Source organism: Callithrix jacchus, chromosome 1 (assembly GCF_049354715.1).
Source record: "Callithrix jacchus isolate 240 chromosome 1, calJac240_pri, whole genome shotgun sequence".
NCBI classification, from domain to species: Eukaryota; Metazoa; Chordata; class Mammalia; order Primates; family Cebidae; genus Callithrix; species Callithrix jacchus.
Window position 1 is genome coordinate 129,729,531 of NC_133502.1, and position 15,641 is coordinate 129,745,171.

Here is a 15,641-nt window from a genome sequence, read left to right on the forward strand (position 1 = left end):
CCAGTATTTTATTGAAGATTTTTGCATCTTTGTTCATCATGGATACTTGCCTGAAGTTTTCTTTTTTTGTTGAGTCTCTGCTGGGTTTTGGTATCAGGATGACATTGGTCTCATACAATTATTTTGGAAGGATTCCCTCTTTTTGTATTGCTTGGAATAGTTTCAGAAGGAGTGGTACCAGCTTCTCTTTGTATGTCTGGTAAAATTAAACTGTGAACGCATCTGGACCTGGGCTTTTTTTGGTTGGTAGGCTATTAATTGCCGCCTCACTTCAGCCTTTCTTATCAGTCTATTCAATGTTTTGATTTCTTCCTGGTTTCGGGTTGGGAGGGTACATGTGTCCAGGAATTTATCCATTTCTTACAGGTTTATTACTATATGTGCATAGAGTTGTTTGTAGTAATCTCTGATGGTATTTTGTATTTCTGTTGAATCTGTGGTGACATCCCCTTTATAGTTTTTTTATTGCATCTATTTGATTATTCTCTCTTTTCTTTTTTATTAGTCTGGCTAGTGGTCTATTTTGTTGATCTTTTCAAAAAACCAGTTCCTCGATTTATTAATTTTTTGAAGGCTTTTTTGTATCCCTATCTCCTTCAGTTCTGCTCTGATCTTAGTTATTTCTTGTCTTCTGCTAGGTTTTGAGTTTTTTTGATCTTGCTCCTCTAGCTCTTTCAATTGATGATAGGGTGTCGATTTTAGATTTTTCCTCACTTTTCATGTGGGTATTTATTGCTATGAATTTCCCTCTAGACACTGCTTTAAATGTTACCCAGAGATTATGGTACGTTGTGTTTTCGGTCTCATTGGTTTCAAAGAACATCTTTATTTCTGTCTTCATTTCATTGTTTATCCAGTCAACATTCAGGATCCAGTTGTTCAGTTTCCGTGAAGTTGTGTGGTTCTGAGTTAATTTCTTAATTCTGAGTTCTAATTTGATTGCCCTGTGGTCTGAGAGACTGTTATGATTTCTATTCTTTTGCATTTGCTGAGGAGAGATTTACTTCCAATTATGTGGTCAATTTTAGAGTAGGTGTGATGTGGTGCTGAGAAGAATGTATATTCTGTGGATTTGGGGTGGAGATTTCTGTAGATGTCTATTAGGCTTGCTTGGTCCAGATCTGAGTTCAAGTCCTGGTTTTCCTTGTTAATTTTCTGTTTTGTTTCTGTTATGTACCAGACAAATTGCAGGCATTTTGAAGAAGGCATTGAACAAAATAGACAAAATTATTTTTTTAGATCTTTGATTCCAACAATGGAGACTGATTGTAAGCAAAGTCTACAAATAACCATGCAATGTGATACACTGATTATATTTTTGATTTCAATTAATTATTTAGCTATATCCAAGCCCCCTTTAGGGTAACATTTTACAACTGAATTAGTTTTTAAACTTGTTTTGGAAAATAGAATGTGATGGAAGTGACAGTTGGGTGGTTCTAACCATAGGCCTCAAGAAGCCTTATAGAGGCTGGGAAGGATAGTGGGAGGGAGGGAAAAGTAGCGAGTGTTGGTAGATACAAAAATATAGTTAGAGAGAATGAATAAGAGCTAGTATTTTGTAGTACCACAGAGTGACTATAGTCAACAATAATTTGGTGTATATTTTAACATAACTAGAAGATTGATATTAGAATGTTCCTAATAAAAAAATGATAATGCTCAAAGTGATGAATACCCCAGTTGCTGTGATGTGATTATTATATATTTTATGCCTTTATCAGAACATCATATGCACTCCATGAAAGTATACACCTACTATGTACCCATTAAAAATTAAATTAAAAAGTGTATATATCAACTTATTCATACTAAGAAAAAAAGAAGACACTTTGCACATTTCTATTCTTTCTGAATGTTATGTCTCCCATAAGAGCAAGCTGCAAGGTCACCCTGTACCAAACTGTTCCTGCACAAGCCCTTAGTAGACCTCAGATAATGTGAATTTAGCTAAGATAACTGAGTTAATACTAACCAGCAGAGCAACCCATGCTACTTATAAATCATGAACAAAAATAAATGTTTCTTATCATATGCCATTAAAGCTTTCTGATTATTTGTTTTGCAGAATTATTAGGACAATATATAACTGACACATATAGAACATGACAATGAAGATTTCACAGAAGAAAAAAGTAAATCAAAACTTAACAGTCAACACAATAATGAAGGAGAAGAATAAAGTTGGAGAATTGACACCACTCAACTTCATGGCTCACTATAAAACCTCAGTAGTCAAGACACTGTTGTATTGGCAAAATAATAGACAAATAAATCAATGGAACAGAATACAGATCCTAGAAATAAACCCACAAAATACAGACAATTAATCTTTTGCTTTGGAGAAAAGGTAGTCTTTTCAACAAAGGTACTACCGAAAATTGACATGCAAAAAAAAAAAAAATAAGTAAATCTACACACAAGCATTATACCTTTCACAAAAAAAATTACTCAAAATTTAACACAGACTTGAATGTAAAATACAAAACTATAAATCTTTTTTTTTTTAAGAAAAAAGGAGTGAAGGAGAGGAAGAAAGAGAGGGAGACAGAATGGAAATGTTGCTTTATTCTAAAAAATGGGTATTAATAATGGCCGATCAATATTTAAAGTTATGAGTAGGTGTGATGTGGAATTAACAAGAATTTATATTTTCTTTATTTAAAGTAGAGAGCTCTATAAATATTTATTAAGTTTACTTGTTCTGGATCTGAGTTTGAGTCCTGGATATCCTTATTAATTTTCTGTCTCATTGAGTCTAAGTCTCTTTGTAGTCTTATGTATCTGGGTGTTAGGATTGTTAGCTCTTATTGTTGCATTAATCCTTTTTCCACTATATCTTTGTTGCTTTAAAATCTATTTTATCAGATACGAGAATTGCAACTCCTGCTTTTTATTTATTTATTTATTTTTGCTCTCCATTTGGTTGGTAAATCTTTCTCCAACTCTTTGTTTTGAGTTTTTGTGTATCCTTGCATGTAAAATGGGTCTGGATGTAGCATACCATTGGGTTTTGGCTGTATCTTTTGATTGGTGGATTTAGTGGATTTAAATTTAGGATTACCGCCATTTAATGTTAACTGGCTGTTTTATCCATCCGTTGATGTAAATTTTTCTTTATGTTGGTGCTCTTTACTTTTTGGTATATTTTTAGAAAGGCTAATACTGGTTGTTTCTTTCTATGGGTAATGCTTCTTTCAGAAGCTCTTGTAAAGCAGGCCTGGTGGTAATAAAATCTCTGAATAGTTGCTTGTTCATAAAAGATTTTATTTTTCCTTCAGTTGTGAAGCTTAGTTTGGCTGGATATGAAATTCTGGGCTGAAAGTTCTGTTCTTTAAGGATGTTGAATATTGGCCCCCACTCTCTTCTGGCTTGTAGAGTTTCTTCTCAGAGATCTGCTGTAAGTCTGATAAGCTTCCCTTTGTGGGTAACCTGACCTTTCTCTCTGGCTTCCCTGAGTATTTTCTCCTTTGTTTCAACTCTGGTGAATCTAACGATTATGTGCCTTGGGGTTGCTCTTCTTGAGGAATATCTTTGTGGTGTTCTCTGTATTACCTGGGGTTGAATATTGTCCTGCTTTGCTAGTTTAGGAAAGGTTTCCTGAATAATATCCTGAAGAGTATTTTCCAGCTTGGATTCATTCTCTCTGTTGCATTCAGGTACACCTATCAAACGTAAATTTGGTCTTTTCACATAGTCCCACATTTCTTGGAGACTTTGCTCATTCCTTTTTATCCTTTTTTCTCTAATCTTGTCTTCTCGTTTTATTTCATTAAGTTGGACTTCGACCTCTGATATCCTTTCTTCTGCTTGAACAATTCGAGTGTTTAAACCTGTGCATACTTCTCAGAGTTCCTGCATTGTATTCTTCAGTTCCATTAATTCACTTATATTCCTCTCTAAGTTGTCTATTCTCATTAGGATTTCATCAAACCTTTTTTCAAAGTTCTTAGTTTCTTTACATTGGGCTACAACATGTTCTTTTAACTCACAGAAGTTTCTTATTATCCATCTTCTGAAGCCTGATTCTGTTACTGGAATGCACTCGTTCTCCATCAAGCCTTGTTCCCTTGTTGATGAGGAACTGTGATCCTCTTTAGAGGGAGAGGCATTCTGATTTTGAGTATTCTCAGCCTTTTTATGCTGGTTTCTTCCCATCATTGTAAATTTATCCACCTGTCATCTTTGTAATTACCAACTTTCAAATGAGGTCTCTGAGTGGACATCCAAGTTGTTAATTCCCAGGGCCGAAATATGAGCAACCCACTGCACTGGCCAAAACAGCGGTGTTAAGACTGATGGTGCTTTTCTGCCTGGGAATCTCCAGTCTGGCTTCCTTCTTGAGTCCGTAATAGGTGACTCTGCCTTCCTGGAGCTCCAAACGTTGGTCAGAAGGGGAACCAGTCCTGTTTGCTCTGCACCAAGAGCTGCCGTGCTGAGGTGCCGGCAAAACCGCTGTACCAGCCACAAGAGTCACGCTGGTGACCCGTGGGGCTCCTCCACTGGGAATCTTCTGGTCCGTGAGTGACAAAAATTTGTCTGAAAGTGTGGCATCCTCTCATTCTCTGCGCTTTCACTGGGAGCTGCAAGCCCGAGATGTTAGCGATCAGCCATCTTGGATCGTCCTCAAAACTATAAATCTCTTAGAAAATAATATAGGAGAAAATCTATATGACCTTGGGTTAGGAGATGACTCTTTAGATGTAACACAAAAGGCACAATCCATAAAAGAAATGATAAACTTGATTTCAGTAAAATTAAAAATCTTGCTTTTTGGAAGTTACTGTCAAGGGAATGAAAAGACTGGGAGAAAATATTTGCAAAAGATGTATATGATGAAAGGACTGATACTAAGATATACAAAACTCTGAAACTCAACAATAAGATCATTTGTAAACTGGGCCAAACAAACAGATACCTCACCAAAGAAGATGTACAGATGGCAAATATGCATATAAAAGATGCTCCAGATTATATGTAAGCAAGGAAATGCAAATTATAACAACAGTAAGATGCAACCGCTGACCTATTAGAATGGCTGAAATCCGGAACACTGATGACACCAACTGTTGGCAATGATGTGGAGCAACAAGAACTCTTAATTGCTGTTGGTGAGAATGCAAAATGGTGAGCTACTTTAAAAGACAGTTCACAAGGTTCGTCCAAAACTAAACATACTCTATCATATGATCTAACAATCACACTGCTTGTTATTTACCCAAAGAAACGGAAAAGTTATATTCACACAAAAACTTGCACACAGATGTTACAGCAGCCTTATTTATAATTGCCAAAACTTAGAAGAAAGCCAGATGTCCTTCTGTAGACAAAAAGATAAATAAACTGTGTTACATCCAGACAAAAGAATATTATTCAGAGTTAAAAAGAAATGAGCTGTCAAACCATAAAAAGACATAAAATGGATTGTAAATACATATTTCTAAGGGAAATAAGCCAATTTGAAAAGCTGTACACTGTATGATTTCAACTGTATGACATTCTCAAAATGGCAAACTATGGAGACAGTAAGAAGATCAGTGGTTTTGCCAGGCGCGGTGGCTCACGCCTGTAATCCCAGCACTTTGGGAGGCCGAGGTGGGTGGATCACGAGGTCAAGCGATCGAGACCATCCTGGTCAACATGGTGAAACCCCGTCTCTACTAAAAATACAAAAATTAGCTGGGCATGGTGGTGCAGCCTGTAGTCCCAGCTACTCAGGAAACTGAGGTAGCAGAATTGCTTGAACCCAGGAGGCAGAGGTTGCAGTGAGCCGAGATCACACCATTGCACTCCAGCCTGGGTAACAAGAGCAAAACTCCATCTCAAAGAAAAAAGAAGAAGATCAATCGTTTAAAGTAGCTGGGTCGGGGATGGGTGAATAGGCAGAGTACATAGGATTTTCAGGTCAGTGAAAATACTCTGAATGATATAATGGTAGACACATGTTATTATTAGTAGATTTATTGAAACCCATAGAATGTATAGCATTTTCTCCAGAGAGGTGAGACTTTGACTATACTTTTAAAAATAATTACATATTCTTCATGCAAATATGTATTTGAACCATGGTGAGGGAAAGCATTTTAAACTCAGCTAAAAATACAACATAGAACATTTAAAGAATTACAGATTGTTCCGCATGTTTGAAGTATGCAATTCTGAGGATGGATGGACAATGGAGGAAATAACAGAACTTGGCCTTGGCGTACAGGTTAGCAAACAACTCCATCAAAAAGTGAGCAAAGAATATGAACAGACACTTCTCAAAAGAAGACGTTTATGTGGCCAAAACAAACATCAGAAGAAAATCTCATCACTGGTCATTAGAGAAATGCAAATCCAAACCACAGTGAGATACCATCTCATGCCAATTAGAGTGGTGAGCATTAAAAAATCAGGGGACAGCAGATGCTGAAGAGGATGTGGAGAAATAGGAACACTTTGACACTCTTGATAAGAGTGTAAATTAGTTCAACCATTGTGGAAGACAGTGTGGTGATTCCTCAAGGATCTAGAACCAGAAATACTGTTTGACCCCAGCAATCCCATAAGTATATACCCAAAGGATTATAAATCATTTATTGTAAAGACACATGCTGTCCACATATGTTTATTGCAGCACTGTTCACAATAGCAAAGGCTTGGAACCAACCCAAATGCCCATCAGTGATAGACTGGATAAAGACAAGGTGGCACATATACACCATGGAATACTATGCAGCCAAAAAAAGGATGAATTTATATCCTTTCCAGGGACATGGATGAGTTGGAAATCACTATTCTCAGCAAACTAGCACAGAAACATGTTAGTTATCAACTAATCACATTTTCTCAATCATAAGTGGGTGTTGAACAATGAGAACACATGGACACAGGGAGGGAAACATTATCCACTGGTGCCTGTCAGGGTGTAGGGGGCTAGGGGAGGGATAGGATTAAGAGAAATGCCTAATGCAGATGACAGGTTGATGGGTGCAGCAAACCACCATGGCATGTGTATTCCTATGTAACAAAACCTGCAGATTCTGCACATGAATCCCAGAACTTAAAGTATAATAAATAAATATAAAACATAAAACTATAAAAGTTTTAGGGAGCAAAATGAAGAAAATCTTCAGGATTTTGGGCTTGGCAAAGAGCTCTTAGATTGGACACCAAAAGCATCATCCATAAATTAAAAAACTGATAATCTGAATCTCATCAAAATTTAAAATATTTGCTCTTCCAAAGACCCTGTTAAGAGGATGAAAAGAATAATCTAGGGGCCAGGAAAGAACACACACACACACACACACACACACACACAACCAAAAACAAACAACAAAAAAACGACTGGTACCCAGAATATATAAGACCTCTCAAAAAAATCAACCTTTAAAATAATCAAACACTCCAAATAGAAAATGTGCTGATATTTTATCAAAGAAGATATACAGATGGCAAATAAGCAAAGGAGTGATGTTCAGATTACCATTAGGCAAATGCAAATTAAAACCACAACCAGATATATTAGCTTACCTGCCTGAACAGCTAAATTAAAAAAAAAATGCTAAAAAGGATATGGAGAAATTGAATCACTCATATACTACCTGTGAGAATGCAATATTGTAAGGCTAATACTGAAAAAAAAATCTGATATTTCTTATAAAACTAGATGCTCAATTACCTTGTGATTAAACAATTGTACCCTTGGGTTTATGTCCCATAGAAATAAAAACTATGTGCACATAAAAATAGTCATAGCAGTTTTACTTATAACAGCCAAAAGTTGGAAACAACTCAGATGTCCTTGTACAGGTAAATGGTTAAACAAACTGCGGTATAGGCATACAATGGAATGCTAATTAGCAATAACAAGGAACAAAGGATTGACACAAGCGCAACTTAGATGAAACTTAAGGGAATTGTACAGAGACAAAAAGGCAATATCAATAATAAATAATATATATACTTTATGAATTTATATAATATTCTTGAAAGTATTCAGATGAATAACATATTGGTAATTGTTAGAGATCAGATAAGGGTTGGTGTCAGAGAAGGGAGGTGGCTGTGGATATAAAAGGGTTAAAAGAGACCTTGGTGGTTGTGGAACTGTTTGTATCTTGACTGTAGTGGTAGATTACAGAGAAGTAAACATATAAACACACAGGACTGCAGTGGTAGATTTTGAGGAATTACACACACACACCCACACACACACGAGTATTATAAAGCAGGTTAAATCTGAATAAAATCAATACACTGTATTAATGTCAATTTCACAGTAGTAATATTGTACTGCAGTTTTGCAAAATGTTACCACTGGAAAAACTGGCTAAAGTGTACATGGGATACCTCTGTAGTATTTCTTACAACTGTATGTAAATCTACTATTACCTCAAAATAAATACTTTCATTAAAAATAGTTAAATATATAATTATTATATGAATCATCAATTCTATCTCTACATATTTACCCATGAGAAATGATAATATATAGATATGTCCACAAAATAACCTGTATACAAATGTTCATAGCAGTATTATTTATTCATAATAGTGAAATATTAAAATAATCAAATAACTATCTGGAAATAAGTGAGAGTGTGGGAAAATACCTTGGTGAAGAATATTCTACTCAGCAGGAATAGAAAATTTGCATGCCCTCACATGAGATCCAGATTGATTCAAGAAATACCATGAGGACAGTGTGACTGGAGTGAGAACCTAAATGAGTGGTAAGAAACAAGGACAGATAGACACACAATGGATGTCAGCAGTGTGAGCAGACATCATTCAAAATCATTTAGACTCTTACTCTGAATAAAGGGTCATCCACTGGGAGTTTGGGCAGAATACAAGCTAACTTATGTTTTAATGAGTTTTCTTTAAATATTGTGTCAAAATAATGTCTTATCATACCATATAGGAGATTTTTCCTTATTTTGAGATATTCAAATTCAGATTTTGTTTTTGTAAAAATGGTATTTTCTTCAAGTTCCCAGAAATACCTTGACACTCAAGATGTTCTCCTGTGAGCACACTTCAGAGAATATCCATTTATCCACGAAAATGAAATGCTCACTCAAATTTTCTATTATTGTGACACTTTAGAGATAAGAATTTAGTTTTATAGATTCCAAAACTAATAAAATAATTACAAAAGAAGTATGAAAAGACAATGTAAGAATAACTGCAATGTGGTTGTAAATGTATATAATCTTCCAAATCACTTTGAAATGATGATATATGTTGTACCTTTGAGGGAATTTGGCTGATGTTTTAAAAAATTATCTTTTTTGTTTTGTATGTGCATAAAAATAGCACAGACCCAAGAACAGCCACATGGTGCCATCAGAGAACATAAGTCACAAAGCACACAATTAACAAAACAGCATCAAGTCAATTCAAATCAGTTAATTTTGCTAATGACTGTCATGCATGGTAAAAATAGACAACAAGCTCCCTTCTGGCAGAATTAACAAGCACACTACCTAATATGGAGTGTAGATATTATAGTAAATAGGAGATGAGAAAAGAATGAGAAGAGAAATGATGCGGAGAAGGTGGAGGAGAGAACTCAGTTACCATTGCTTAGACACAGACCCCATCGTTTAGTCTATCAGTAACATCGAGACTGTGATGTGATGGAAGAAAACTGTAAAAATAACTGCTCGACACGCATGCCCCAGCAGCATCCAAAATCAGGTCACAGCAATCCCAAACACGTTTTTGGAAGAAAAAAAAGTCAACCTATTGACAACTGTTCTAAAAAACTGTTATTCAGGTAGTTATTAGGGAGCCAGTTTATATTTTCAAGTCTTGTCTTGACAGTCCTAGTTTTACTTCTTTTTCTCTTATGAACTACTTGGATTCCTTCACTTTAAAAATATCAAAACAAGTATCTTCGGAGTTTTTAAGCAAAAAAAAAGTGCCCTTCTGAATGAAGAATAATCTTTTATTCCTTTTTAAAAATGTATTGACTTGGATATAATTGTAAGTTTGCTTATTCTGGGGGAAAATGTCTAATTATTTCAATCAGCTTTTCTCTGACCAATAGCAGAAAAACCCATAACTATTTCACATCAAGTTAAAGCAATAATGTCCAGCTAAAAATTAACATTTATCAACTTCCTCCATGACTGCCCCCAAAATTGCTATGCAAATACATACTCATTTGCCAAATAGTTCTTCAGAGCCTACTATGGGCTGCAGACCCAGGGACAGATACAACCAAGTGTCTGCCATCAGCTTTATAATCCATCATGGGATCAAGCGTATCAATGTATATAAAAATATCGAATGCAGTTTAACATTTACTGACCCCAAACACCTTCCAGAACCCTTGGATTAAGTGGTTTCTCTTGTTTAACACTACTAACTAATCTTATGGAATTGAAAGTCATTAACTCATTCATACAATAAATAATGTTGGGGTTCTACTTAGTATATGCCAGGCATTTTTCTAGTTACTGGGGTGTGCCTAAAATAAACACAAATCTACTGCCTTAATTGAGCTTACCTTCTGTTGCTGCAGAGAGAAAAGAAATAAAAAGATTATATGGTGTTAGGTATACTAGTTGTTTGGAAGAAAAACACTCAGGGCAAGGGACTAGAGAGTCAGTGACTGGTGATTGCTGTAGATAGATAAATTACAAAATCTCTATTTATAAAAGTGACATTATTTAGAGATCTGATTAAATTATATTAGTTTTCTCATGTCACTGTAACAAATTACCACACAGTGACTTAACACAAAGTTATTGTCTTATAGGTCACAAGTCCAATGTGGGTATCATTGGACTAAAATCCAGATATTGGCAGGGCTGTATTGAGGCCCTCAGGGAAAAATATGTCTCTTTTCCTTTTCCACCTCTAGAGGTTGCCCACATTCACTGGTACATGGTCCTCATTATAATCTTTAAAGCCAATCACTCAAGTCTCTTCTTGCATTTCTCTTATTCTTATTCCAATATCACATCTTTATATGCTGTTTTCCCCTTTGCAAAGTCCTTAATGTTAAACACATTTCCATAATTCCTTTTGCCATGTACAGTAAAATATTCACAGGGTCTAGGAATTAGATCCTGAGTATCTTTGGTGTAGGCTGTATTATTATGTCTCCCACAGAAATAAAGTGATATATGTAAAAATCTAGGGGAAAATACTTGAGTCAGAATAATAGACAAATTCAAAGATACTGAAGGAAAAATTGATGTGATATCACACTTAGTTCCTGATTCAAAGCAAGCCTGCATTGAACATTATTTGGTCACTAAATAAATGAATGAGATTTGTTGCCCACAGTAGTAATCAATGCATTTTCCATTGTCTCCCCTCCACCTTTTTTCTCCGTTCTCATTCTTCCTCTGTTTTCTCTCTCCTTCTCTCCCTCCCACTATATTAGAAACAAGGGTGCTATAAAGACTTAAAATCAAACGCTTGAGGAATCACAGTGATGCCCATGAGACAGAGGCACAGCACAGTTTGAAAATATTACAAGATTCACTTTATTGTCAAGAAATCAGCTCTAATCTAGTGATTCTTCATGATGCATGTCTTGCCAGTTTTTAGGTTATGATTTGGCCAGAAGTGCTGCAGAAAAACAGATATAGGATATTATTTGCTATTCTTCTGATCTACTTCCATATGGTTTGTAAAATTCACACTTGGATTGATTGGTTCCCCAAGAATTTTCCATTTTATCAGATGAAGCTATACCCCGTAGCCCTTGTCACACTTGTCAAGACCACACACCAAATATGAAGACAAGGTTACTGCTTATCTCTTCAAATTTCTCATAATAATGTCAAAAATCTTACTTTACATTCAACTTTTACTAACAGTCACTGAATTACTGTTAAATCTGGTTTCTGCACATTATTTTATCTAATTCCTACATCACATCTGCCTAATAATAAGAGTTAAATTCTTTTTTATGAATTGTAAAAAATCACATATAGAAGGGTCAACAAAACAAGATACACAAGATGGGTATAATAAGCTACTACTTACAAAAGAAAAGTATACAAATATATGTCTTTTGTGGAGTAGGCACTGCTTATTTGTTTTTAAAGAAGGAAAAATTAAAGTCAAAAATAAAAATTTTTTTTTATTGAAGAGAAAGTTACATATAGAGCAGAACAGATAGCTAGATTTCAAAAAGAAGAATTTAGAGTTCTCTAAATTTAATTATTTGTAGATTTGACTCTGGGACCACATAAATGTTTCAAATAATTTTAAAACAAAAATACATGTGAAAATAAATCTTTAAAATAATAGCACAATTGAACAAATAAACCTATCTTTCAAGTTGGTGGCATGACCACATAGAAAGAAGTTATTTTAAATGATTTTAAGACATGATAGTTTGTACATTCTGAGAATGAAAGAACAGAATAAAAACTCTTAAACTCTTTTTAGTATTCACATTATAAATGGTAATATTAGCATTATTATTCCAAAAATGTTAGGTGTGCAAAGTGAAATAAAATGAATGAATGATTATTTTGTGTTGCTGGGTTCTTGGATTTCTCACCCTGGAAGAAAGATGTACAGAAATGGGGAGATTAAATGGAAGTCCATGGTCCTGAATTTGAGTGGGAGTTACCAGTATGAGCTCAGGTCAGATTTTTTGTTTCTTTAAAAACAATCAGAAAACTTGTATTAGCTCTGTCTAGAGAAGATCCGTGGAACCCAGTCCACCTTTGGTTTCTAGCAAATGCTTAATAAATGCAAGCTATTATTCTCTCAGTTTTGAGTTGTATTGCTAAAATATCTTACTGAGAAAGAGGAGCTAAAATTCAAGGATAAACACCTACTGTAAAAACATCATTTATGCTTGAACTTTTTGATTAAGAGTACTTTAACTCATAATATATCATGAAATAATCTTCATAAAAAGAATGGAAGCTCCTTCATCTATAGCAGTAGATGCTGGGGTAGGACAGTGAGGTTTATCAGAAAATCTTATTTTAGCCAATACAATTTTTACATCCTGTATGTAGGGATTTTCTGAGAACTATGAACAAATTGTCAACTTATTTTTACTTTTATTTTATTATTATTTTTAAGACATGGTCTCACTTTGTCACCCTGCTGGAGTGTAGTGGCATGATTTCAGCTCACTGCAACCTTGACCTTCTGGGCTCAAGGAATCCTCCCACCTCAGCCTCCTGAGTAAGTGAGTCTACAGGCATATGCCACCATGCCCAGCAAATTTTTGGTTTTTTTTGTAGAGATGTGGTTTCACCCTATTGTCCAGGTTGATCTCAAACTCCTCAACTCAAGTGATCCTCTCACCTCAGCCTCCCAAAGTCATGGGATTACAGGTGTAAGCCAATGCATCTGACCTAACTTTCATCTGTAATTTTCCTTCCCACTGTCTAATAGAAGTTACCATGCAAATTTCCAAGTCCAAATAGAGGTCTGCATGAGAGAGAAAGATAATTGCCTACCAGTAAGGCTGTCCAAACTAGGTTAACACCATTCCTAGTCAGACCACGAGCTGGGTATCATATAATGGTCACGTCTTAGGATCACATCTTTCTTGTTCTGATGTACTTTTACCCTGATCTCATTCTTATTATCTATATTTTCTTGCCTCTGAAATCTGAATCTGAATCTTTCCACTGTCCCACTGGAAATGACGTAGTACTTGAAGCCATGTATGAGCTACATTGATAGTTTGATTCTCAGTTATTTCAGAAGATTTGGCTGGATTTTGCTTAAATCACTAGTTTTTCATGTTTCTTATAAAACTATCTTTACTTCTCAACACAGCCTACGTGTCAGATCTTTAAAATACATTCCATGTCTATTTTTTCAGAGAAAGTTCTAAAGTACCTGCCTTACACTTTTAGAAAGTATATCACCATGTCTGTGTGAATATACTTGTGTGTGTATATGCATGTATATGTAGGCACAGTGTATAGGAGACAGGCAGAGGGATGAGTGCACATTAGAAATATGCAGTCACGAATTCTAGCCTTGATGCCATTCATAACTTTGCGATGTAGTTTCTCACAAGTCATTGCTCTCATTTTCCTCACTTATAAAATGTTTACTATGTGGTAGGAGCAGAGTGGGAATGGTGAACAGAATGACCAACATATACTGTTTGTCCTTAAAGAACTCCAAATCTACGTAATCTAGTGAGAAAATAAACAGGTAAATTCATTGTCATGAAGAAAATCAGCATATATGCATCTGTGCCCTGAATCCATAATATAATTCAAACACAATAACAAGTCAATGACATTTGTGCTATTACTATTTGCGTATTGTAAACAAAATGCCTAAAACATAAAGATATTAATGACTTTTCCAACATCCACTAGTTAATAAATGCAGTGATTAAAAGTTAGGACTCTGTGACAACAGAGCACCTCTTTTAAACGTCATGACATACTGCCTCCCTTATCCATAAATACAATATTATAGCAATAATAGAGGTAAGAAAGGGAGTTAGAGTTTTCCATTTGATTCCTTTTGTCCAGAAACCGAAGAGAATAGTTCTTTTAGAGGAAGGTGAAGTGACATTTGAATTTGGCCTAAAAACATAGATTGCCACTTGAGAAAGGAGTCATAATAAGGCCTAGGCCAAAAGAAAGGGAAAAGGAAGTTCAGAGAAAGATGAGATTACTGTGGCTTGGCTTTAGAATATTCAGGCTAGTCTGGTGAGCATGATGAATGAATCTTAGATATAAGGAAAGAAGTATCAGATTGGAGGAAGATTCTAAAGAATCATACATAGTAGTGCTTCTCAAATTTTAATGTACGTGAGAGTTACTTAAGGTGCTTATTCCAATGAAAATTCTGAGGAGAGAAGTCTGGGGAAGAGCCTGAAAGTCTGCATTTCTATCAAGCTCACAAGTAATAATGATCTTATTTTGAGAATCAAAATTTTATACCATACAAAGAAACATGGATTTTATCAAATATTGGATATGCTATTGAATTTTTATGGGCAAGAGAGAAATGTGGTCAGGTTCCTACTTATTAAAAAATAGTAATTTTTACATCACTGTTCAGGGTGACTTTCCTACCTTCTATACAGAAATGCATAGGACCAAATAAGATATCTTAAGTTTAGAAATTATTTATTGCTAAAATATACTAGATATTATTAGTTAGGATGTTTATCTTTCCTTGATATCTAACCTTTTCAATATCTACTGAAAGATAAATGAGATAGGCATTCAATTATTCTAAGTGAAATGCAAGATATTAGATTGTTTCATACCCTTTTATAATTTTTTCAGTTGCCAATAAGCATGACTGGATGATTTTATGCATTGATGAAGGTCTACTATTTGTTTGTCAAATGGGACAAATTTAGATTTGTGAAGTTAAAGAAGATTGTTGTGCCTGCCAAATGGTTTGGACACAGCAAGCAGAGACTTAACCACTCAGCAGGTTCTCCACCTAGTATCTATGCCTGCTGTGTGTGTGTATGTCCTGCACTTTAAAGAAGCCAAATTTGAACAAGAGCCCTTGAGATTCATAATCAGCAACTCCTCCAGGCTTTACAAAGATATGCACCATTTGGTTTAAATGCATAGCAGTAGCATAGTTGTAATAGGACAGGATATTTCTTTTCCCCAAAGGGTGGTGAGTCAAGGAAATACGTATTAATTATTACTGGCAATCATACAAGA